The sequence below is a fragment of the Podarcis melisellensis genome (genome assembly GCF_964234715.1).
Source record: "Podarcis melisellensis genome assembly, chromosome: 8".
Lineage (NCBI taxonomy): Eukaryota > Metazoa > Chordata > Lepidosauria > Squamata > Lacertidae > Podarcis > Podarcis melisellensis.
The window spans coordinates 63448686-63475623 of record NC_138540.1 but is presented as its reverse complement, the minus strand read 5'-3'; the positions used below and the strand labels follow the sequence as shown (position 1 = coordinate 63475623).

General features: G+C 45.6%; 1 long non-coding RNA gene across 1 annotated transcript; it reads right to left on the bottom strand.

Annotated features, from left to right (window-relative positions):
* Positions 1-1906: 1906 nt before the first annotated feature.
* Positions 1907-26938, bottom strand: LOC309375670. The gene is made up of 3 exons (XR_014170992.1): positions 26697-26938; positions 14253-14392; positions 1907-2693 (listed from the first exon to the last, which is right to left on the bottom strand). It is a non-coding gene; the product is annotated as an uncharacterized lncRNA (long non-coding RNA).

Here is a 26938-nt window from a genome sequence, read left to right as displayed (position 1 = left end):
GGTACCTTTACCTTTACAAAGACAGGAGAGAAAGCACTTGTAACAGGCGGGAATTCCAAAGGTTATACGGCACCACTGGACCAAACAAAGCAGACCTTGTAATACTGCTTGTTACCCCTTGGACTGTGAGAGCAACTGAAGTCAGGGTGAGTTCAGAATGTCTGCAGACATTTAAGGGATATTCCTGTGGAAATCCTACATTTTCGCTAGACAACATCCCCTCAACAGTACTTTTGGAAGGTGTCTCTTTCAGTGGTCAAATGTGCTTGACTGTGTTAGGCTGTGGGGACAGAGCCAGTGAGAAGCTGCTGTGCTGTTGATGACCACCAATAATCTACCTTTTTATCTACTACTTTGAAACAACATCAAGCTAAAAACAAAAGCACCACAGCACTGTTAAAATGAGTGTCAGAAACACGAAGAGTATTGCATGACGTTTGCGGCCAGTTCTGTGCCCTTTTCCAGGCTGTGCCTGAGGCACATACCCCTATCACCCAGCCCTAGTTATAATACAGGATTGGCTTGAAGGAAAATGAATCAGACTGCAGATATCTGCAATGTGTTATAAAAATGCTCAGTGTATGAGACAGAAGGGGGAAAAAGGTAGGGCGAAGGAGCTTCATGTCCCTTATGTTCTAATGAGATTCCCAACGTTTTTTTCCCCTGGCAGGACTTCCATGCCTTTCCATGTAGCATGCCAGGCAGATGTTCAGCAGGTCAGCTCATAGCAATCCATCTACATGACAGGTAAAGCTTTCTCACCTGTTCAGTCTGTGTCTGCCATCCGTTCCATTTGCTAAATTGTCAATAAAACAAGGAGGGTAAGCGTAAATACAATGGCCAGTATCCAATGTACTTGTTCCATTTGCATGAGGAGTTACATTTGCAGAACAGAGCTTTCCCCTCTCTCCCCAATGATGCCCTGAAATCTGCTCCAGAGGTTTGGGGAAAACCCCAAAACAGATTTAGTGGGTGCACAGGGGAGAAGAGGGAAAGTTCCATTCCACAAGCAGAAACCTTTACGCTAATTGAGCGGTTTGCTTTCACTACATTGGATGCTCCCCACTTATGTTTCTACGCCAGCCTCAGTGCAAAGCAACGGGCAGAGGAGAAATCTAGGTTGTAATTCTATTCTGGCCGGTTGGCATCCTTAGGACAAAGGCTAAGAGAATGGTAATACAATTATAGGTGGCACTTAAGTTTTATAGTGATCGAGGGAGGTGAATGTCACCCCCTCCTAACTAAAATCACAGCAATTAAAGTCTACGGTCAATTCCCCCCCCCCCCCTTTTGGAAAAAGATGTGTGAAAGGAACTAGAGAAAGGTTTGCAGATGTCCGGAATGTTCCTGCGCTGAGGCTGCGTGTGGTCGTGTCTCTGGCTGCTTTTGTTACATACAGAATAGAAAGGCTAGCCCCCTAAATTAGCACTAATGTGAGGTCACCTAATTTAACCCTGATGGGAGGTCTTTTGGAGGGTCGGAGAGGGAAATAATCAGAACAGAAACAATGAGCAGCTAGGCCAAACCCAAAGATGGGCCTGTTGGACAGTTGTTATTTTTGGGTGGGTGTTCAATGTGGACAAAAGTAAACGATTGTCATGGGAGTAAAAAAAAATTAGCTACTTAAAGCAGCTGTGGAAACGTTTTTTTTCACCTGCTGAGATGATGATTCTTCAAAACAGGTGCAAGGCCACCTACTGCTCACTGCAGTGTTTATCTTCCCGAGTTTCAGTATGATTATCACAATTTACTGCTCATTTCATTGTAATTTTGCTATCAGATGTACACTCGCCTTGCAGTTTTCTGCTGAAAGGCAGCCTGGAAGTTGAGAGATAGAGAAAGCAAGCATCACTGGAAATACAGACTAAGGGACAATGTGCTTTTTAATCTTACAGTATATTCTAATCTGAAAACACCTGAAACCTCCCTGCTCCAGAGGCCGCGCAATTGTAGCAGCCTACAGCAGTGGGGAAAGGGGCCAGCTAGAGTCAGAAAGTCTAGGTCGAGGGGTTAACAAAATGTGGCCTGAGAGCTTCATTCGGGTGGCCCACATTGTGTCTGCGGATTTGTGGTTGAAGGCGAGAGACAAGTATTCCTTTTGGTCTTTAACTGTATTCTTATTGCTCCGTTTATTTCTTAAATTGCATTTTATTGCAATTTGATTTCTATAAGGATGGCATATAAGAAATAAAAGAAGCAATTAAAATGCAATTTAAAAACCGCACAGCATCTGGCACAGCGCACGGCAATTGCTACAACAAGCCGGAAAATCTTTAAGTTAGTACACCAAGACCCTCAGCAATCTTCAAGTGGTCCAAACAACAACATTCAGAAGTGACTTGAGATGCAGCCAGAGGGCTGGAGGGATGACCTCACTGTGTCTGAAGCTGCTAATGCGTACAAAGCCAAAGAATGAATGCTCAGTAAACAGGTCATTAGGAGGCATCCAGAATTGTTGTTGGTATCCAGCTGTCTTGGGAGACAATGGAGGAGTGCTCCTTTGGGGGTGAAGTCAAACCATTAGAGAGTTGCATTGCCTGCTGTAGAGACCGATACGGGAGAGACATGTTTTGTTGCAGCTGGAGCAGATGAAGATATCCGGTTGTGCTGCTGCATATGCACCATGGCGTTTCTTCTCTCTGTGCTCCTCCCAATAGTCATCCCTCCTCTGGTCACTGTTGTGGATACACAACCTGTTGTGAGGGTAAAATGCAAGGAGTGTCCCAAACCAGGTGTCCCAACTTGAGCTCCTTGGTAGAAGGCATGATAGAAATGTGCTAAATAAAATCAGAAGAGGTGCCAGGGCTCAGGTCTGGGTGGAGCCTGGCAACTTGCCTTAGTAACCCAGGCTTAACCGGCTGCTGCTCTGGACTGGACTGATTTTTTGTGCTCTTTTATTTTACAAATTGCTTTGATTTTAACGTTGTTACACTTTTCTTGTAAAACGTCTTGCAAACCAATGCAGGTGCTAATGTGGAAAGGTGAGATCAGGGCCAGATTAGGACCTTTATAGGCCCTAAACACTGAAAATATGATGGTGCTTCCCCGTCCCCGTGTAACAAAGAGTGTAACAAAGTCTATCAAAGTTCTGCTTTCTCCCATAACTACTTCGAGGCTTGTTTTTTGAAGTATGAAATGCCGCTTTCCAAAAACAATTTCTCATTTTTTTGCGTGCGCACCCCTTGCTTTGCTGCTGCCCAAAGTAAGCGTGCTTATTGGTTAACTCAGCACTGGATGTGATATAAGTTCAAGCAATTATAGAGAAATAACATCTCAGTGTGTGAGGCAGGATGCAATTAATTGGCACACTCTGCACATGCTCAGGAGCATCTACTATGTGTGCTAGCACTTCATATCCAATTTTTAAAAAGAGTTTCAGCCTCACAGGAAAGTGGTGGTGCTAAATAGATATAGAGGAGAATTAAATACAGGGCAACTTCTGTTTCCTTACATACCTTTATCTCTCTCTTATGTGGCTTGCAACAAGAGGAAGGGTTTTGTTTTTTTAGAGGGAAAAACATAAACATGTTATTGACCACAGCGAGTAAACATCTTGGGCTATTTTGAAATCACTAATGATACGAGGGTGTGTGAACATCCGGCATTCTACACCACAGGGTTGCTCTGAACTCACCAGTGCAATTTAGGCGTCTTTTTTTGGCAAGACCTACAAATTGCCTCCACTGAGTTACATTAAGCAGAATTTCCTCTCTGGAAGGGCTGACAATGATTCAACATCGCCACCAGAGAAGCTCCCAGCACTCAGAGTGGAACTTGCTTTATCAGCCCAAACCTAAAGCGGTGCTTGTCCAAAGGCGACAATCCATGTGTGGGCTTGCAATGGGAAATAGCCCAACAGCGATGCTGCCTTTTTAACTCTTGTTGGGAAATCCAAGTTTTCTTAGCATGCCTCCCGTAGCACATTTTCCATGTTCTTCTTAGACTGGTGATTAACGTTGGGACTCAAAAGCCCTCTTTATACTACAAAAGTTTTATCGCGTTTCTATCAGTTTCACAGGGCTTATTCCTGGGAATTATAGCAGAGGCGGTTTTAAGGTTGGCGCAACCGGCGCGATGGCACTGGGTGCCGCACTTCATGGGAACAATGCTGTAGAACGGAGCGAGAGAGGCAGGGGCACGACTAATTTTAGCATCGCACAGGGGGCTGCTGAAATTTGAGAGCCCAGTGTCTGACACATTATAATTTGGGGAGGATGCCGAAAATGTTCCGTTCGGATGCCCCTCTCTTCTCCCTCCTCTCAAGACTACAATTCCCAGGGCCCTTTGAGGGTAAAGAAATGCAGTGGTACCTCGGGATGCGAACGGGATCCGTTCCGGAGCCCCATTCGCATCCTGAATGGAACGCAAGACATGATAGCGTTTCTGTGCGTGCACGGGTTGCGTTTTGCCGCTTCTGCGCATGCGCGTGACATCATTTTGAGCGTCTGTGCATGCACGAGCGGCGAAACCCGGGAGTAATGTGCTCTGTTACTTCCGGGTTCCGCGGTTCCGGGTTGCCGCGGTTCCTCGTTGCCGGGTTCCTCGAATGCGCTCAACCCAAAGCACATTCATCTTGAGGTATGACTGTAACCTTTAAATCATCTTAAGGCTGCAGCAGTCCTATAGACACTTCAGAATAATTTTTTTCTGAACTCTTCCTAAGGGCTCACCCACACTTTTGCTTGTGCCGTCGCGAAAAAGCACAGGACCTAGTTGTTTTCTGTACTTTTTAGGCCTGGGTCCGAGCAGTTTTAACCTTGCCCCACTACTTTCCAAGGGAAAACCTGCTCTTTAGCGACTGATTGAGACAAATGTCAATCCGGGGAAACTCTAAATTGCTCTTTGTTCTGATTGAGTGCTAAAGAGTGTTTTTCCGAGGGGGACTGGGGAGCAGCGGGGCAAAGGATAAGTCCATAGTAACCATACATAGGATGTGTAGCTGTGCCCTTTGAATGGAGGGGAGTGAAGGGGTCAGCAGGTGACTCTGGAGGACAGGTGCTTAACAGAGGTGGCAGGTACCCTGCAGGACAGGTGGGGTGGAGGCAGGGAGACCAACAGCCAATGAAATCAGAGCCAATTACAAGCACCGTCCACTAATCCTGCTTCTGTCTCCATGTTTCTGCTTGCTGAGGTGTACAAGGGCAAATCTGGGTCTTAGGAGGAAGCAGACAACCAGGGCCTTCCTTTGGACTGGTTGTTAAGTAAGAAGACAGGCAAGCTTGGATGAATCAAGACTGAAGATGGCGGGGCAGTGCCCAGTTTGCCCCACTGGACCAGTGATTTCAAGGCTATGGTTTGAAGGCACATGCTGCCACCATCTGATCAGCACTTGTTGAAGCCTACAGGACTGAGTCCGGTCACCCCATGGGCATGGGAGTCCATCAATATTCATCTATATAAAAGAAATATACATATGCACACACTTTACAAGCCCAGAGTGGCTGGGGAATCCCAGCCAGATGGGCAGGGTATAAATAATAAATTATTATTGTTATTGTTATTATTATTATTATTATTATTATTATTATTATTATTATGACTGTGAAAATGGATTTTCACTTTTGGGGATGAGTGTGCATATTTGGAATCCTTTAGTTTTCACATTTCTCCAAATTTTACGAGATAGTTCACGGCTCAAGAAGTGTACCAAAAATGTGTATGATTCAGTGCAAAAAAAATAAATAAATACATACTGTATTGTGTGAACAAAATGCAAATTTTCACGAGGTTTAAAAACAATTAGCAGAATGGTGGAGAAATGGGATGGAAGGGACTTCGAATAAACACAGGTGAAACTGCCATGCGCTGGAACCAAACAGATGTGTCCATTTCTCATTCAGGCAAAGGGGTGCAAAGAAACCGGGTTGAATGAAGAACACCTGGCATTTTAAAATGTATCAAAATGTAGTATTATTTTATTAAAATCAAAAGTATTTAATGCATTAATGACTTCAAGTATATCAGTGTATATTTAGGTTTTTCCTGGTTTGGAAAGACTTATAATGTCCCCATCACCAAAATACTCATTGATTTATGACTTTTGTATTCCATCCTTCCTCCAAGCCAACTTTGAGGTCCCTCCACAACTACCCAATGAGGCACATCAGGCTAGACTGAGACATAGTGGCTGACTCAGTATCCCTTTGTGAGTTTTATGCCTGAGTGAAGTTTTTGAACCAAGGGTTCTTCCAGACAACTTGTTTCTTGAGCATCCATCAAGATATGTTTGCGAGGAGATTAGATGATGTTGCATCAATGTAAATCCCACACTTTCCGGGGCATTTCACCATAATTTTCCTTATCATAAGCAGTCCAATCTTTTGGGGAAGCTGCTAGCTGCAGAAGAGATCCAAATCAGCTCCAGTTGTGAAACCTGAGCTTGCTGGTATATGAATTAATCCCATCTGAAAAAAATCAACAGTCTGGAAGTGTCCTCAGTCCAAAGTCCATTTTAGATCCACCTTGGGCCTCTCTGTAATCCTGCCACAAACATTCTAAATATATTTATTTACCATTTCATTTTTTTAAAAAAATATTCCTACTTTGGCTTCAAGCAGTTCAGGGTAGGGTGATTCCCATTTTATCTGTACAACAAACCCATGAGATAGCTTAGGTTGAGAGAGTGTGCAGTTGACCCATCTTAACTTAGTGAACTTATGTTGTTGTTGTTTAGTCGTTTAGTCGTGTCCGACTCTTTGTGACCCCATGGACCAGAGCACGCCAGGCACTCCTGTCTTCCACTGCCTCCCGCAGTTTAGTCAAACTCATGCTGGTAGCTTCAAGAACACTGTCCAACCATCTCGTCCTCTGTCGTCCCCTTCTCCTTGTGCCCTCCATCTTTCCCAACATCAGGGTCTTTTCCAGGGAGTCTTCTCTTCTGATCAGGTGGCCAAAGTATTGGAGCCTCAGCTTCAGGATCTGTCCTTCCAGTGAGCACTCAGGGCTGATTTCCTTCAGAATGGATAGATTTGATCTTCTTGCAGTCCATGGGACTCTCAAGAGTCTCCTCCAGCACCATAATTCAAGAGCATCAATTCTTCAGCGATCAGCCTTCTTTATGGTCCTGCTCTCACTTCTATACATCACTACTGGGAAAACCATACCTTTAACTATACGGACCTTTGTTGGCAAGGTGATGTCTCTGCTTTTTAAGATGCTGTCTAGGTTTGTCATTGCTTTTCTCCCAAGAAGCAGACGTCTTTTAATTTTGTGGCTGCTGTCACCATCTGCAGTGATCATGGAGCCCAAGAAAGTAAAATCTCTCACTGCCTCCATTTCTTCCCCTTCTATTTGCCAGGAGGTGATGGGACCAGTGGCCATGATCTTCATTTTTTTGATGCTGAGCTTCAAACCATATTTTGCGCTCTCCTCTTTCACCCTCACACTGATTTATTTCCTCCCATGTGCTAGCCACCAGGAGCAAAGTGGGCAAGATAGGTGCATTCATGGTAAACCATTGCAGGAGTAGCCAATTGAGTACCCCAAGATGTTTTGGGACTACAACTCCTATCAGCCCTATCCAGTATGGCCAATGGCCAGAGATGATGGGAGTTGTAGTCCAACAACATCTGAAAAGATAAGCTGGGTGTCCCTAGCTTACTGCATTATTTGAACTGGGCCAGTGGATCTATAGATCTGCTCTATGCTAACTCATGTAATTTGTCGAGAACAAATTAGGTAACACATGACAAAGTGTTTTGAACATTTGAAATGTCTTGTGATGCTTTGGTTCCTAAAAGAAAGGTGGAATGTGAAACATAATGAGTTGAAGGGTCAAAACACTTCGGGGGGCGGGGGAACCTCAGAAGAAGGAACTATTCTCATGTGCTTAAAAAAACCCACACAAATCAATTATCATAGCGTTGAAGGAAGAACCTCAAAGCAGGATGGAGCAAACTATAATACCTTCAAACTGAGGTGTGGCCACCTCTCAGCACAACTGTGTCTTTTGATGTAAATTACAGGCACTGAAATCTGTGTCCTAAATCTTCAGCTCCTTAAAATCCACCAAGTTTACACAGATGTCTTTAGGAATAGAAAAATCCATGGCAACAGAATGTCCCGGCACTGCTTTTTGCAGTCTTAACATGCATCATGTATTGACTACAGGATTGTTCAGCTTCCGAAAGATTCAGCAGAAAGGCAAGCATAAGAAGGAGCAGTTCAGCACTCAAGGTTATTTTATGCAACCCCTGAACACGTTATGATTATTTCTAATTGCTCCTAATACGTTTCTAAAAAATTGGTGTATTTATTATTGTTCACTTGGTATGACACTTTGACCAGTATTGTAGAAAAGTGGCAAATAAATAAACAAACATGATGGCAATGATTCTAAATGCATAACATCCAACCTTTTTAGGTCAAAATCCAGGATGCGTGGCTTCTGGGCCACACTCCTGGGCAAGTCACACAACCAGTGCCATGATGTTGCTCCCCCTAAAAAAAGTGCTTTTTTGGGGGTGAGAGCGCAACGCACAATTACGGCACCCAAAATGTCTGCTGCAATGTCTCACCCAAAAATGGGATGTCCTGGGTTTTTCCCAGGACACTTGGTGGGTATGTAAATGTCAATTCCTAGCTCTCAAATGTATGTTCCAGTATGTGACTGAAGGCACTTTATTTAAAATCACAGTCTTTGAATGTCCCAAACCAGCTCTGCAGACTAACCATGGTTCACTTTCTGAGAACAAACCACAATGTGAAGCTGTAGTCATAGCTGTCAACGTTTTCCTTTTTTAAAGGGAAATTCCCTTATTCCGAATAGGATTCCTCGCAAGAAAAGGGAAAAGTTGACAGCTATGGCTGTAGTTAGGGCGGGAGGCATCGTGCCAAAGGCAGATTGCCTTTCCTCAGAGCTGGGTGGGTTCCCTCTAGTGATTTTGCAGCCATTATTCACTCTCTCCTGCATGGCAGGAGTATCAATAGAGGCCCTGAGGCCCTGGAATAACGACTTACTTTCCTCTAGGGTAGAGCAGAGAGGGAAGAAACGCCATGATGCACCTGTAACTGGGAATCCTGACGCCTTCATCTCCTGCATTGGTCTCTATAGCCACAACAGGGCAGGCTCTGTAACTCTCCCAGTGGCATAGCATGGGTTGTCAGCACCCGGGGCAAGGCAAGTAATTTGCGCCCCCTAACCCATGGATTTGCGCCCCCTAACCCTAACCCCCAGATGTTGCGCCCGGTGCAGCCAGCCCCCCTGCACCCCCACGTTACGCCACTGAACTCTCCAATGGATTGACTTTACCCCGATGGCACACTCTTCCATTGTCCCTCGAGACAGACAGATGCCAACAAGGATATATGGCCTACCAGACCTTCTTCAGTGTTATAATTCTGCTTCTTACTCAGAGGCATAGCTAGGGAGCTGTGCCCCAGGAAAGCTACACTTGTTGCTCTGTCCTATGTACAGGACCTGAACTGTCTCATGTGAACAGGCCCCCAGGAAAAACAGAGGATGTTGTCCCACAGCCCCCGTGGACAACTATTTCACTCCATTCCAACCATCCTTGGAGTGTGACAAAGCATTTCCTGATTGCCAACCAAACTGTTGCAACTTGAACCCAATTACCCTATTGTTCTTCCCTCCATGGTTCTGGTAAACAGCAGTTCTTTGCCTCTTAAGATATATTTCAACTGCTGTCACCTTCTCCCCACCAGCCCCCCGGGCACCAATCTTTTCTGCATGTGACATGTGCCCATCAGCATTTCCTCATGTGTCATGTGCTCCAAACTGTAGCTGGAAATGAATGCGTGTTGGGTTTATTAAAATCACCCTTACATTTCATTTTCATTTTTAAAATCATCAACCTGGTTTGTGTGCAAGCGTGAATGCTCAGGTAAAATAAAACGACATTCACTCACATTCTGAGGTAATATTTCACAATGAGAACGTGAGTGGTAAAACAGGAAATCGTGGAACATTTCAAATATTTGTGAATTTTCTTTTGAGCTCTGAATATTAGCTAGTGTGGGGCAAATTGTTCAGCCAACAATGGTTGATAACCACAAGAATGATAGCATAGTTACCCCCCCAAAGCCAAAGCAGATTGTTCTGTAAACAGTTTCACTGCCAACAAGGAAAAAATATTAACAGGGTAATTCCTTCACATGTACATAGTACAGTTTAAAGGCCTGGATGGAGCTAAGACCCCAAGGGACATAGAATCATATAATAAACTTATACTGTACCAGAAAGGGAAATTTTTCAAAGAGACAAAAAATGAGAGATCAGTTTCTGAACGCAATCCCCTCTTGCTTGGCTTGTAGGCAGGTGCCTAAAGCATCTTGTGTATCTTTTGAACATCTTTCCCCATCATCTACAGTTCCCAGGAGGATGGAGTAAGAAGGGGCAATAAACAACAACCCTTATTTATCGCTAAACCACATCCTTGTAGCTTTTCCGAGATGAAAATATGCCTGTATTGCCTCAGGCACCTGCATGAATCTGTTGATCATGGAGACTGTATGTAGGGCAGCTGGCGACACCCTTCTCCTTCTCCGCTGCTGTACGTCCTCCTCTGTCCCTATCTCATCATGGAAATAAGGGTTGGGAAAATTGGAAACCTCTAAGGTGAGAGGGCGAGACAAGAAGGATTTATATGCATGGGATGCATATAGTTTTGTCATTTCTCTCTCAAAGCCACACACACACACACACACACACACACACACAGAGAGAGAGAGAGAGAGAGAGAGCGCATCTGAAATTGCTTAGTGTGTCCATGTGTAACATTTTTTCTGCTTCCACTTTCCATCTCTTTTGACATTTTTGAGTTATTAACTGTACTATGCAATATTTTTCCCCTTGATTGATCCAGAGAGCTCAACCACCACCACAAACCATTTACGTACATCATGGGTGATCAGAAGCAATACAGTGGTACCTCGGGTTAAGAACTTAATTTGTTCTGGAGGTCCATTCTTAACCTGAAACTGTTCTTAACCTGAGGTACCACTTTCGCTAATGGGGCCTCCCGCTGCCACCATGCCACTGGAGCACAATTTCTGTTCTCATCCTGAAGCAAAGTTCTTCACCCGAGGTACTATTTCTGGGTTAGTGGAGTCTGTAACCTGAAGCGTCTGTAACCTGAGGTACCACTGTATCTTGTTACACCACCACCTTTTGCACAACATTACCTTGAATATAATGGCATGTATGTAGGTACTTATATAATAACTTATTCCAAACAATGTACACCCCACATTTTAATTATTTATTTGCTTGTTGCATTTATATCCTGCCTTTCTTCCAACGAGCTGAAGGTAGCACCTGCCACATTTTATCCTCACAACAACCCTGTGGAGTAGGGCAGGTTGAAAGAGATGGTGACTAGACCAAGGTCACCCAATTAGCTGTTTGGGCATTTGAACCTGAGTCTCAGCAGTCCTAGTCCAGCACTCTAACCAATACCCCACACCAATTCTACCACATCACGTTTGGGCTGTGTGTACACACTCCTGTTTACTGTGTAACCAGTGTGCTCCCACTGCTGGTTTGGGAAACGGGGTACATACAACATTTGCCACAATCCATCTCTAACCTCCTCTTTCTTATGCAATGCTATATTTCCTCCCCAAACCAGCTTTGATCTGACCTGAGAACTTTGTGCTTCAACCCACATACATACTGCTTTGAAATACACCTTTCCTGCAGTGGGTGGTTCTACAAGGATGACATCAGCATAGGCATGTACTGTAGACGAGCGTCCCACTTGCAGTGTGGACACAGAAAAATATACATATAGGTGGGCATGCCCAGGTAAACAATTGGCTGTGTATCTGCAGAGGACACCTGGATGAAGATGACATCTGGGTGGTTGGAGAGGTGGGGAAACCAGCTTGTTGGGTGAAGACATCCCTGCCCAATCTCCACCCACTGCTGTGGACACATACAGCAGCGACTCAGATGCACATCAAAACCACGATAACATGTACAATGGCGCACCAATGCGCTTTGAAGCAAATAAAAAAAGAATGACCTCACTGCATTCAAAGCTGGTAATGTGTACGTGGCCTTGCTCTACAATAATTTGCAAGTTTATAATAATTCAAGCAGCTAAAGTGTGGGGGAACACAAACGGGTGAAATCTCAGAACATGGAGTTCGCATATTTAGAGCCACAGTACACAATAGCATGTTGGATTTGCAGTAGAGAGATCTTCCATGGGATTCAAAACCCTGCTCAGCCATGGAACTCGCTGGCTTCCATATGACCTGTTTGCAAAGAGATCAGATGACATCTATATAATGGGCATCCATTCCGATTTGTTTGCAGGGGAGTTAGATGATGTTGCATCCAAGCCAGTGCTATTCCACACTTGCCAGTGCGTTTTCCCATCACTTCCTTCATTGCGAAAAGTCTGATCTTTTGGGGAAGTGGGTCTTTTGCGCAAGTCTTCCCAATCAACTATAATTATGCAAGCTGAATTTGCCTGTATGCGATTCAATCTCAGCAAAAAAAAATGGCAACTGTCTGGAAGCGCCCTGGATGTGCTTTAAAAGGTAAAGGTACCCCTGCCCGTACGGGCCAGTCTTGCCAGACTCTGGGGTTGTGCGCCCATCTCACTCAAGAGGCCAGGGGCCAGCGCTGTCCGGAGACACTTCCGGGTCACGTGGCCAGCGTGACATCGCTGCTCTGGCGAGCCAGAGCTGCACACGGAAACGCCGTTTACCTTCCCGCTGGTAAGCGGTCCCTATTTATCTACTTGCACCCGGAGGTGCTTTCGAACTGCTAGGTTGGCAGGCGCTGGGACCGAGCAGCGGGAGCGCACCCCGCCGCAGGGATTCGAACCGCCGACCTTTCGATCGGCAAGTCCTAGGCGCTGAGGCTTTAACCCACAGCGCCACCTGCGTCCCATGTGCTTTACTCAGTACAAGGAAGCACGCTGGTTGGCATGGCCCATAAATTCAGGGTCCAGGGCACAGCCAGTGTTATAGTAATATATTCCCCTTTACTCAGTCACTAACTGCCAGCTTAATAAGCCACCTCACAGGGTTGTTGTGAGGCTAGAATGGAGGGGTCACCTTGTACACATTCCTGGATGCATTGGAAGACAGGTTGGCTTAAAATGTAATCAATAATCATGTGAGTGTTAAGTACTTAATTTGTTCCGGAGGTCCGTACTTAACCTGAAACTGTTCTTAACCTGAAGCACCACTTTAGCTAATGAGGCCTCCTGCTGCTGGAGCACGATTTCTGTTCTCATCCTGAAGCAAAGTTCTTAACCTGAAGCACTATTTCTGGGTTAGCGGAGTCTGTAACCTGAAGCGTATGTAACCTGAAGCGTATGTAACCCGAGGTACCACTGTACAAGGAAGCACGCTGGTTGGCATGGCCCATAAATTCAGGGTCCAGGGCACAGCCAGTGTTATAGTAATATATTCCCCTTGAACGTTCAAAACATTGAAAACTATTCCCACAACATTTCCTCCTTTTTTGAAGAAGTAGTTGCCCCTGGTTAACTGAGCCAGGACCCAGTCCCAAATTCCTGAGACATTTGAAATAATATCAAAGAAAGCACCCCTGAGAATATGCAGTGTATTTTATTCAATAATGAGTAGCCCCAACATTCTTCATAGATTTGGGATCAAGGTTTCCAGGCCCATTCTAGCACCCCCTCCTTTTTACAAATTGTTGTTGTTTAGTCGTTTAGTCGTGTCCGACTCTTCGTGACCCCATGGACCAGAGCACGCCAGGCACTCCTGTCTTCCACTGCCTCCCGCAGTTTGGTCAGGCTCATGTTGTAGCTTTGAGAACATTTTACAAATTACCTATTAGTGAAAGGTGGAGGTTGAAAGAATATCCTAGAGATGCAATAACCTGCCTTACACTGAGTCAGTACATTGGTCCATAGAGTGCAGTGTTTTCTACATGACTGGCAGCAACACATTAGGATTTCGGAAGGGGGACATTCGTACCCCTGCTTGGAGGTGCTGGGGATTGAACCTGGGACCTTCTGCATGCAAAGCAGATGCTCTACAACTGAGCTACGGCCCTTCTGGCTCTCTGGAGTGGGGGGCAGGTTGGTTCTTCTCTTTAAAAACAGGATTTGTTTCCCTATGTTTCTAAGAGCTGTGGGCAACAGAAGACGAGGAGGGACTCCTCCTATGAAAGAAACAGAAGGGGTGTGTCCTAATGGATTTGGTTCCATTTGAAATGAGATTGCTTTAAATAACCTCCCTCGCCCAGGCCTCCCGATCTGTGACCAATCCTGAAACATTGGCCCAAACATGACACATCACAGTACCTGCTACAACTGATGACAGGTGGACTTCCTCAGGTAGCCAGGCAGGCTGGGGCTTGTTGTCCTGGGTGGGGCTCCTTCCACCCCTCCTTTCAGAGCTGCCTGAACGTCGTCACAGCATGTCAAAACCGAGACCAATAAGCCTGAGAGGGGCCAAGGAAAAAAAGATAAAAGGAAAGAGTACTACAGTGGTACCTTGGGTTACCTCCTTCGTTCAGGAGGTCCGTTCTTAACCTGAAACTGTTCTTAACCTGAAGCACCACTTTAGCTAATGGGGCCTCCTGCTGCCGCCGCACTGACAGAGCACGATTTCTGTTCTCATCCTGAAGCAAAGTTCTTAACCTGAAGCACTATTTCTGGGTTAGCAGAGTCTGTAACCTGAAGCGTATGTAACCTGAGGTACCACTGTATACATTCCATCACTAGTAGTATACTGTACATTTGAAGCTCATGGCTTCCTCTCCCAAAGAATCCTGGGAACTATAGTTTACCCCCCCCCCCCACATAGCTACAATTCTTAGCATGCCTAACAAACTGCAGTTCCCCGGATTCCTTGGGGGAAGCCATGTGCTTTAAATGTATGGTGTGTGTGTGTGTGTGTGACAATGTATACATCCATTATTGTGGATGCTGCCATAGATTTAATGCAGATCCAATGCTCATCTAAAGCACAAATAGGATTTCCATCAAAGAGCCATGGGAACTGTTGTTTGTTAAGAATGCTGGGAATGACACCTACATGAGGGGAAAACTGCAGTTCAGTGGCGTAGCGTGGGGGGTGCAGGGGGGGCTGGCCGCACCGGGCGCAACATCTGGGGGGGTGCTCGCACTCGCAGCTCTCTGCCCCTACCTGGCTCACTCAGGGTTAGGGGGCGCAAATTACTTGCCTTGCCCCGGGTGCTGACAACCCACGCTACGCCACTGCTGCAGTTCCCCAGATTTGGGGGCGGGGATCATGTTTGTACATTGCATATGCTTTAAAAACATGGTGCGGATCTGCTCTCAATCTGCTCTCAATGACCAAGCGATGCTTTTCATGGCAGCTAGTTAAACATGATCATCTGATCACATAATCTTCTGGTTCTGCTGCTTTTTATTTCTGTGATTATGTTGGCTTAATGCTAAGTTTTATTGTGCTTTATTGCTTTTAATTGCCTTCAGGTCATTTGTAGCAAAAGGTCAGGTGTAACATAGCAATCTTATGTATGCCTTCTCAGAAGTACAGTGGTACCTCGGGTTACAAACACCTCAGGTTACAAACACTTTGGGTTACAGACTCCACTAACTCGGAAGTAGTATACCTCGGGTTAAGAACTTTACCTCAGGATGAGAACAGAAACCGCACGGCGGTGGTGCGGTGGCAGCGGGAGGCCCCATTAGCTAAAGTGGTACCTCAGGTTAAGAACAGTTTCAGGTTAAGAACGGACCTCCGGAATGAATTAAGTTCATAAGCAGAGGTACCACTGTAAGTCCCACCAAGATCAATGAGACTACTGCCAGGTAAGTGTGTACAGGATGGCAGCTTGGATGCTATAAATGACTAAAATAAAAAAGTTTTCAGCTCTGTATTTTCGGTGGCTGTGGCCTGGCACTGCCTGCTATCATGCCTTGGACCCCTCCTCCTGTACCTCTAGCTTCTCCCTCCAGGACTTGCCATGTGCCACCCCATCTTACATAGCATAAGAAGAGCTCTGCTAGAGCAGCTTGTCAGACCTTGGTGCAATGACAAACTCTACTTGCCCTGGATGAGCACAGGTGGGGTGTCAATATTTTTGAGGTGGTGAAAGGCACCCATATGGTGAACAAACCATAACCTTGGTTCCTAGTTGGTCTAAACTCTCTGTACTGGAGAAGTGCGACAAGCCACAGTTTTCTTAGGGCTGTCCTTTCCCCTAGCAAATTTCCTTTGTTTTGCAAGGAGTAGAAGTACCCATTATCTTTCACCTGCGTCACTGAGACACTGGAGGGACTCTTGGCTTTTTTGCACAATAGTGCCCGAAAGGGACCCAGCCGAAGGGGAAGGGGGTCACAGTGGAAGGGGTGAAATTACGGGCACACGCGGAGTTCGTCCGTGACACCCTGTGGAATCCGCAGCCGCAGGAGGATCACTCCGCCGAGAGAAGCAACAAACATGTCTCAAGTTTTACAAAACGGGCTGGAAAGTTTTTTACAACCGCAAAACAACCATTGTATAAGAGAGATCAAAGGCGAGGTTAAGAGCTGAAGGAGGCAACCTAAGCTGCTGCCATGGGGCATGTGCTGGCAGCCTACAGGCACAAAGAAGGAATGCTTCACTCGTGCCCGGCCATTACTCAACTGCCTCAGTTGATCCTGATGGGATTTAAGCTTCTTCACTAACAACAACTCTGATGTTGCTTTGGCTGATGTTGCAAGTCAACCGTCGGGTAGCAAGAGGTCCACCATGGGCCTCTCTTCAGGGGCATGTGAGGTGTTAATTTGGGGATCCAATCATGGTGTTGTACCCCACCCCAATCTCCAAGCAGTACAGTGGTACCTTGGGTTCAGGTTAGAGACTCCGCTAACCCAGAAATAGTACCTCGGGTTAAGAACTTTGCTTCAGGATGAGAACAGAAATCGTGCTCCGGTGGCGCGGCAGCAGCAGGAGGCCCCATTAGCTAAAGTGGTGCTTCAGGTTAAGAACAGTTTCAGGTTAAGAACGGACCTCCGGAATGAATTAGTACTTAACCCAAGGTACCACTGTAAAGGTAAAGGGACCCAGGCTTGTGTTTTCTTTGGAATGAGGCACAGTGGAGAACATGAAGTCTTTGGGATATAAGGTTTATTTACACATATGTACAATCTGAGCCTATGAAGGAGGATTTCACAACATTCACACCCCACAACCGCAGCCTTGGATTCAAACAGAAGTCAAGCATTGCTTTGTCTCTCTGTCTTCCACTAGCTTGCTGCTTTTCCTTTGGCCCACATCACTGCCAACTCTGCTCTCAACTCTCGCTTTGTCCTTCTAAACATTCACTAGTTGAGGGAGTCCAAATCTTGGGGGAGCCATCTCCCCCATTTGCCATCTCACACAGAGCCGTTTTCCCCTTAATGGCCCAATGCCCATGCAATCACCTCAGCAGGCTTCTATTTGCTAGATCCAGGGGTTAGAATAAGGGTCTCAGAATACAGCCTATTTAACCCCATAATTCTTTAGTTTTTTCCATAGTGGATAGTGAGGTAGAACCCGAACTGTAGTGGAACAAAAACAGTGCTGATTAGTCACAATTCATACAACTTAATCCCACATTCAGCATTTAACAGATTATGGTTATTTCAGTAAGATAAACTTAAGGATGTTGTGTCTTCCCTTCCCTTCTCACTTCTCTTTTCAGCTACTGCATATGACTATCTTCCTGTATAAAAAAAACTACATATTTTATTGTACAAATATGCTATCCATTGGTATCTGTTAGTTTTTCTATTTCTAATAAACAAATGGTTTATTTATTTCCCTTTTAAACCTAATTTTTGAATATTTCCCCCCAAAGATGCTATATTTCCGCATGCAAATCAAAATGTTTTTGATACTGCATTTTCTTTTATATAAATAATAAAATTATTTAGGGGGAAAATGAAAGAGCACTGATTGTCCTGAATCCAGGGTAGGACAGAAGTTGTCTCCTTACACTCCTACCCAATCTTTATGATACCAATCCTAATGCTACCTGGGTCCTGCAAACATGCTTCACATTTGCTCAGCAGCAGCCCAGGAGAAGAGGCCACAGTTCACCCTGATAGATCACTATCACCCTTCCATTTAAGTGACCTTTGGACAAAACCTCCTTTTAGCTCCTTGTGACTCTGGACACTGCAGGGTGTGTAATGGGGGGGGGGTCCCTTAAGGAAATGGCTGTATGTGTAAGGAAGGTGTTCATGAACCAGAGGTAAATGCTTCTCAGCTTAAAAACAGTTGTTCTTCAATAAGCTTGTTTCTGGATAGTAATAAAGAAGGCTGATCGCCAAAGAATTGATGCTTTTGAATTGTGGTGCTGGAGGAGACTCTTGAGAGTCCCATGGACTGCAAGAAGATCAAACCTACCCATCCTTAAGGAAATCAGCCCTGAGTGCTCACTGGAAGGACAGATCATGAAGCTGAAGCTCTAATACTTTGGCCACCTCATGAGAAGAGAAGACTCCCTGGAAAAGACCCTGATGTTGGGAAAGATGGAGGGCACAAGGAGAAGGGGGCGACAGAGGACAAGATGGTTGGACAGTGTTCTCGAAGCTACCAGCATGAGTTTGACCAAACTGTGGGAGGCAGTGCAAGACAGGAGTGCCTGGCGTGCTCTGGTCCATGGGGTCACGAAGAGTCGGACACGACTAAACGACTAAACAACAACAACAACAGTCCAGTAGACACTAAAAGGTACATAAACATTGATGCTTGGTGGCAGGGTTCCCCGAAGAACTAATAACTTCACATCTTTGAAGACCCTGCACACCATGAGCTATTTGTACAAGGCCAGCCAGCAGTGGAGGCAGGGCATAGCTGTAGCAGCAAGGAGCCAATGGTAACCTTATCCTTCATGAACCTGCCAAATCCTCTTTCAAAGCCATCCAAGTTTTTGTCATCATCACATCTTCTGGAAGCCAAGTCCGTATTTTAGATATGCGCTGCTCTGCTGCCTGCAAGACCAAGCCCAGTGCCAGGCCAGTCCCAACAGCGGCAACCAAGTGAGCAGCCATTCCTTAGCGTTCAATGGAAGGCCTGTAAATGAGGTCAAAGGAGAGTGAGACAAACACTCTGGTCCCAACCTGTTATTAGGTAGCAATAATCAGTAAAGAGGACCAAGGCAGACCTGAGGCTATCCGGTCGCTGCCCAATCAGGCCACTCGATGGAGCCCAAGGAAAGTACAGAGATTAACAAACAACTTAATTAAAACCAATCTAGTAATTAAAATGAGAACAAGTTGTTTGTTTGTTTTTGCAGCCACCTTTTTTTGCAAAAGTAATCTGCATAGAGGAGGAAGCAGGAGTTTCATTGCATAAAATGTTAATGCTGTTGTTGCTACTGCTGCTGCTGCAGTTTGGCATGACTATATATATTACATTGCACTGGGATTATTACCTTGTCTTGGAGGTGACTGCAGGATATTGGCTGTGGGGCATCTCCAAGGACAACGCCCATACCTTCCCGGGTGCACTTAGAGGCTGTTGCAAATTTATTTTTGAAAAGGAAAGAAAAGAGGCCAATTACGGAGCAAACACATTATAATTGTAATCCATTTATTCAAAAAAACATTTGCATTCCAATTCCCCATGCGCTTGAGGCAGCGTGGATTGATTAAAGAAATAAAACAATCAACCTAAATTAGACTGTGTGCCTGTAGACGTACAGTGGGAAATTGCACCGTGTGGGAGCGGAGCGCTTTGCGGCAGCTCTGGAGCATGACGGGAGCAGGAAGAAGGGAAAGTGGGCAGGGCCAGAAACTGCTCACATACCCTCCAACATTTCTCCGATGGAAATAGGGACATCCCATTCCATAATGATAATTTTCCTATTTATACCCCACACATTTTACTGGGTTGCTCCAGCCACTCTGGGCAGCTTTCAACATATATAATAATAAAACATTATACATTTTAAAAAAACACTTCCCTATACAGTGGTACCTCGGGTTACATACGCTTCAGGTTACAGACTCCGCTAACCCAGAAATAGTGCTTCAGGTTAAGAACTTTGCTTCAGGGTGAGAACAGAAATCATGCTCCGGCAGCGCGGCAGCAGTGGGAGGCCCCATTAGCTAAAGTGGTACCTCAGGTTAAGAACAGTTTCAGGTTAAGAACGGACCTCCAGAACGAATTAAGTACTTAACCCGAGGTACCACTGTACAGGATTGCCTTCAGATGACTTGGGGGTTGGATAACTCCATATCCTCCAACATTTCTCTAATGAAAATAGGGACAGCTTCTCTAAATCACGGACGTCCCTGGAAAATAAGGACACTTGGAGGGTCTGTGCTCACCAAAACTCTGGTGGTGGTGAGGATAACCGAAGCAGCCCCCCTCAAAAGGCAGCTTCCTAAATTTCCAAGAGGCAAAGTGGTGCTGGGGATACAGGGATAGGCACCAGAAGATGGGATCTGGAACTAGGAAGAAGTGGAGCAGTGTAAGAGGGGGAAAGTAAGATGCAAAACTGCAGGCCAGGGATTGGGAAGCACCTATAATGAAATTAGGCAAAGATTAATAGTGGGATGAAGAGGAGATTAATTCTTGTGAAATAGTTAATACAGTCCAGTTACTAAATAAATGTATTTCTAAAGCATACACACACACATATATATGCATATAATGGTGACTGTGCCACAGTGATGAAATAATAATAATAATAATAATAATAATAATAATAATAATAATAATATTTATACCTCACCCATCTGGCTGGGTTTCCCCAGCCACTTTGGGCGGCTTCCAACAAAATATTAAAATACAATCATTAATCAAATATTAAAAGCTTCCCTAATAGGGCTGCCTTCAGATGTCTTCTAAAAGTCCGGTAGTTGCTTATTTCTTTGACATCTCGTGGGAGGCTGTTCCACAGGGCGAGCAGCACTACTGAGAAGGCCCTCTGCCTGGTTCTCTGTAACTTTGCTTCTCGCAGTGAGGGAACCAGCAGAAGACGCTCGGAGCTGGACCTCAGTGTCTGGATAAAACGATGGGGGTGGAGATGCTCCTTCAGGTATACTGGGCCGAGGCCGTTTAGGGCTTTAAAGGTCAGCACCAACACTTTGAATTGCAAAGATACGTTTGTCCCAAACCTTGAAATCCTGAAAATGAAGGCTGCTTTTACAAGAGATGTCTTTCAGAAAACATGTCTGATGCATTTCAGTTTGCAAAGTCTTCTTCAGTGGCATGTAGTTGGAAAAGAGTATCTCCTCGTGCCTTGGGCTCACAGGGCAATATCACAGTGTGATATCTTATGCTGCTGCAGACTTTTGTAGTTTAAGATAATTAGTCGGAGGTTCTTCTGCAGCTACAGCAGTTTCCAAGCCCCAACAACTCTGGAGTCCTCACTCTGCGCTGCTCTCATGCCTGAATTAATTAATTAATGCCAGCATAATTCTGGTCAGGGCACACCTTAGGGGATCAGTAGATCTGTTTTATATTTTAGCAGCATTGCTTACTAATTTCTCCTCCCAGGGCTCTTCCTGTGACAGTCACTCTTCTCGTTGGTCTAGTTCATTCTCTCTCTCTCTCTCCTCTGCTTTTACTAGGGGTGGGATTCTGGGTGGCTGGTTGAGATTTTATTGTTGTTGTTCTCCTACCTTAATGTTGAAAGGAGGCCCTAGAGATGGGATGGGAGTGGATTACATCAGATAAAAAGGATTAAATTGTCATTGCTGGAATTAAGAGCTACACTAAGTTGCTGTGGGGAGAAAGAAAAAAAGAGCCAGAGAAGGAGGGAGAAAGGATTGTCAAGGAATTATATTTTCCAATGAATTATTTTCCCACAAGGAAAGGGTGTTGAAAAGGGTCACTGAAAATGGGGCAGCAACGACTCTTGTGGGAGGATGAACCAAATGAGAAGTTCCCCCCATGGAGAAGTCCATTATTGGTTCATGATTGGCTAAACTAGGCCTGAGGATGGCCTTTTCTGAAAATATCCACATGGATCTTTTCCCTAATTCCTGTCTTACTCCTATGAGTTTTTGTTGGTTCTGCTGAAAATGATATGTATCATATTATGCACATATAGACACCAAGTTTCCTATGCACATATGAACAGATACATACAGCATCTAACTCTTAAAATACCGTACTTATGTACATATTGTAAAATTACACTGCAGAACTATAGTAACACATGGGGCTTGGCTCTTTTATATGTAATATATGCAATTTCCCCCTCCTGTATAATTTTTCATAAAATTATGTTTTTTTATCAAAAAGAGAGAGAAAGAAACAGCAACCATGAGTAGCTAGGACAGAAGTGGCCACTTGGTGTAAGAGGCAGTCTGATACAGGCAGGGTTTGAATGGGTTTGAACTGCTAACATCATGTTTTTAACCTGTTTAAAACTGATAACCCCTTCTTCTAACCCCTTCTTCCTAATAGGAGCCGCTTCCCACCTTTTAGTTTTATTTACTTATTTAACAATATTTACATATCACTTAATTAAAAGAAGCTCTAAGCTGTTTCCATAAAACATAAGAAAATGTTTGTTCCTCGCAAGTGGTGTGAGAGATATATGAGTCCTGGCTATGAGACAGCCTATATGACTGATTCTTAAAGCTGGTTGCTATCGTGATCATAAACACAGTCGGCGGTATAAAGAGAACTGGACTTCTCTGCACAAAGATGCCCAAGGCTCTTAGTTGCCAGCACCTTTCTGCTTGTGCCAAAGTGACTCACACATAGGACTGCACTGTTGCCTAATTACATCTGAGCAGGTTATGTGTTGTGTGTGCTGCAGAGGGGTGGGGTGGGGGGCGGGAGTGGGAGTGGGAGGACATAACAAGGGCATCTCCCTGTCTGCAGGAGTAGAATGGTTTGGCTCTTCCCAAGTTGACGTGACATTTTGCATCATTCCCACAACGTCTTACAAGTCTCCCCAACATCATCACGTCAGCTGATAATAATAATAATAATAATAATAATAATAATAATAATAATAATAATAATAATAATTTATTATTTATACCCCGCCCATCTGGCTGAGTTTCCCCAGCCACTCTGGGCGGCTCCCAATCAGTGTTAAAAACAGTACAGCATTACCTATTAAAAACTTCCCTGAACAGGGCTGCCTTAAGATGTTTTCTGAATGTCAGGTAATTCTTTATCTCTTTGACATCTGATGGGAGGGCGTTCCACAGGGCGGGTGCCACTACCGAGAAGGCCCTCTGTCTGGTTCCCTGTAGCCTCACTTCTCGCAATGAGGGAACCGGCAGAAGGCCCTCGGCGCTGGATCTCAGTGTCCGGGCTGAACGATGGGGGTGGAGACGCTCCTTCAGGTATACAGGACCGAGGCCGTTTAGGGCTTTAAAGGTCAGCACCAACACTTTGAATCGTGCTCGGAAACGTACTGGGAGCCAGTGCAGATCTCTCAGAACCGGTGTTATGTGGTCCCGGCGGCCACTCCCAGTCACCAGTCTAGCTGCCGCATTCTGGATTAATTGCAGTTTCCGGGTCACCTTCAAAGGTAGCCCCACGTAGAGTGCGTTGCAGTAGTCCAAGCGTGAGATAACTAGAGCATGCACCACTCTGGCGAGACAGTCCGCGGGGAGGTAGGGTCTTAGCCTGCGTACCAGGTGGAGCTGGTAGACAGCTGCCCTGGACACAGAGTTAACCTGCGCCTCCATGGACAGCTGTGAGTCCAAAATGACTCCCAGGCTGCGCACCTGGTCCTTCAGGGGCACAGTTACCCCATTCAGGACCAGGGAATCCTCCACACCTGCCAGCCTCCTGTCCCCCAAAAACAGTACTTCTGTCTTGTCAGGATTCAACCTCAATCTGTTAGCCGCCATCCAACCTCCAACCACCTCCAGGCACTCACACAGGACCTTCACCGCCTTCACTGGTTCTGATTTAAAGGAGAGGTAGAGCTGGGTGTCATCTGCATACTGATGAACACCCAGTCCAAACCCCCTGATGATCTCTCCCAGCGGCTTCATATAGATATTAAAAAGCATGGGAGAGGACAGAACCCTGAGGCACCCCACAAGTGAGAGCCCAGGGCTCTGAACACTCACCCCCCCACCACTTTCTGGACACGGCCCAGGAGGAGGGAGCGGAACCACTGTATGACAGTGCCCCCAGCTCCCAGCCCCTCTAGACGGTCCAGAAGGATGTTATGGTCGATGGTGTCAAAGGCCACTGAGAGATCCAGCAGATCCACAATAGCTTTGACTGATGGACTTTGGTGGCATTGTTAAGGGTGCTGTGGGCATTCCTGCCCCTTTTACGCTATCTAGGGCTTTATCAGAGTAGCATGTGTGCATATAGGGGCTCTCCAGGTGTCCTTTTTATTTTGCATTTATGATGATTTGTGCCCGTGAGGGTGTCAGAGTGGTCATACACCATAGCTGTCAACTTTTCCCTTTTCTTGCGAGGAGTCCTATTCGGAATAATGGAATTTCCCTTTAAAAAAAAGGGAAAAGTTGACAGCTATGTCATACACAGACCTGTTTTCAATGCTGTTTGCATCTGCAAAAGTGATGGGGGCGGGGGAGGGGAGAGAGATATTGCTTCCTTCCCAATCTGTGCATCTCTCATTGCTTCCTGCTGAAATCCTGTAACTTTTTATACCACAAATATTCCAGTTTTCTTTCTTCTTCTTGTCCTGCTTGTTTTATTGCAAGAGTCCCCCTCCAGAGGGCAATAATGCAATAACATTGGGAAAGCATCACAGAGAACTAATAAAGGGGAATGGTATGTGGGTGGTCCAGTATAAATTCACCACTTATTGCATCAATGAGCTGTTGCAGAATGCACTGAGGGTGGGGAGAACTCAGTCTGGGGGCCCTCATGGGATATGGCAGTGAATGTAGATGCGAGGTATTTCCCTTCCTTGACACAGAGCATATCAGAGTACAGGTGGATCTGCCCATTACATTTGAAACAAATTCGCAAGAACAGGCCACCTGAAGCACACATTAAAACCACCCACCCACTTTTTGAGTCTATTAGTTTGTTATTCACATTTTACAATCTTTGCAGCACTCAATACAGATACAGTGGTACCTCGGGTTAAGTACTTAATTCGTTCTGGAGGTCCGTTCTTAACCTGAAACTGTTCTTAACCTGAAGCACCACTTTACCTAATGGGGCCTCCTGCTGCCGCCGCGCTGCCGGAGCACGATTTCTGTTCTCATCCTGAAACAATGTTCTTAACCTGAAGCACTATTTCTGGGTTAGCGGAGTCTGTAACCTGAAGCGTATGTAACCTGAAGCGTATGTAACCTGAGGTACCACTGTAATCGTCCTTATCTCACGGCTTTAATTTAGCAGCAAGAGCAAAACTTCAATATTTGGTGGCTGTCCAGCCATTTTGGTCAGATGAAAACACCCAGTAAGAACTCTGACGGAGATTTAGAGAAAGAACAGCAAAACATATAATTACTATGATCACGCACCCAGGCAGGCGTCAAAAGTCAGCCTGGTCAGGCATGTGCCAGGGACCCATATCTCTGTTAGGATCTCATTGACAAGAGCCCCCTGATCCTGATCCTCTTCACCACTGCAATCTGCTTCCTTGTTCACAACATGTCCCACACCCTGGTCCAGATGGCGGTGCAGGTGAGGAGATGCTGCTGCCTGCTTGCTCATTCTTCCTCTTCCTGGCCAGCAAGCAGGTGACAGCAATGATGAGACAGAGGAGGAGGAGGGGGAGCTGGTGATCATGGCAGTGAGGAGGAGGGCGTGGAGGGGGGTTCCCATGGAGCTGGCCCTGCATCCACTTCTCCTAACCCATAAAGCAAGGATGACTGAAGTCTAGTCCTCCAGATGTTGCTAGACTACAACTCCCATCATTCTTGACCCATGGCCATGCTGACTGGGGCTGATGGGAGTCAGAGTCCATCCAACAACATCTGAAGGACCACAAATTGACCACTCTTGCTTTATAGGTTGAGAGAAGTGAATACAGAAACAGCTCCAGGTCCCACTTTTGTTGCACTGTTTTGCAAAACAGCCTCCCCACACAATAAACCCACCATGGATGCACTATGATTGTGTCGATGGCATGCTGCAGAATCACACTGGCAAGAAAAACCCCCAGCAGTTGGAGGGAAGTGAGAGCTGGACCATAAAGAAGGCTGATCGCCAAAGAATTGATGCTTTTGAATCATGGTGCTGAAGGAGACTCTTGAGAGTCCCATGGACTGCAAGAAGATCAAACCTATCCATTCTTAAGGAAATCAGGTCTGAGTGCTCACTGGAAGGGCAGATCCTGAAGCTGAGGCTCCAATACTTTGGCCACCTCATGAGAAGAGAAGACTCCCTGGAAAAGACCCTGATGTTGGGAAAGATGGAGGGCACAAGGAGAAGGGGACGACAGAGGACGAGATGGTTGGACAGTGTTCTCGAAGCTACCAGCATGAGTTTGACCAAACTGCGGGAGGCAGTGGAAGACAGGAGTGTCTGGCGTGCTTTGGTCCATGGGGTCACGAAGAGTCGGACACGACTAAACGACTAAACAACAACAACAAAGCTCATATGCTCCTTGTTTGTCCCTAGTGTGTTACGTCCTCCTTACTCAACGCTGCAACCCAAATGAAGATCTGAGTGAGTAAGCATCTGGCTCACAGTTATTGCATGCATGCAAATAAGATCTGATATCAATCCCCCCTCCCACTCCACACAGACTCTGATTGCCAAAACAGTCTTCTGCCAATCAAGATACGAGCAATTTGGTTGTGACTCACAAGTTATCTTCCCATTCAAGATTAGAGGTGGAAGGTTGCTCAACTCCAGTTTTAGCTCACCATTTCAGCCACTGTGCAAAAGATGACGTTTCGTATCAAGGTGCGGCCTTGGAGATAACCCCAGTACATTTGAACGTCCTAGTTCTGAAATCTGTTTGCTCAGGAAGGAAGCGGGGATGCCACTGGAATGCCACTCGTGGCACAGCCCCTCCTCTGCACGCAGAAGGTCTCAGGTTCAACCTATGGCGCCTCCAGGCTGGTGTCAGAGAGGACCCCAATCTGAAATACTGAGCTGCTGCCAG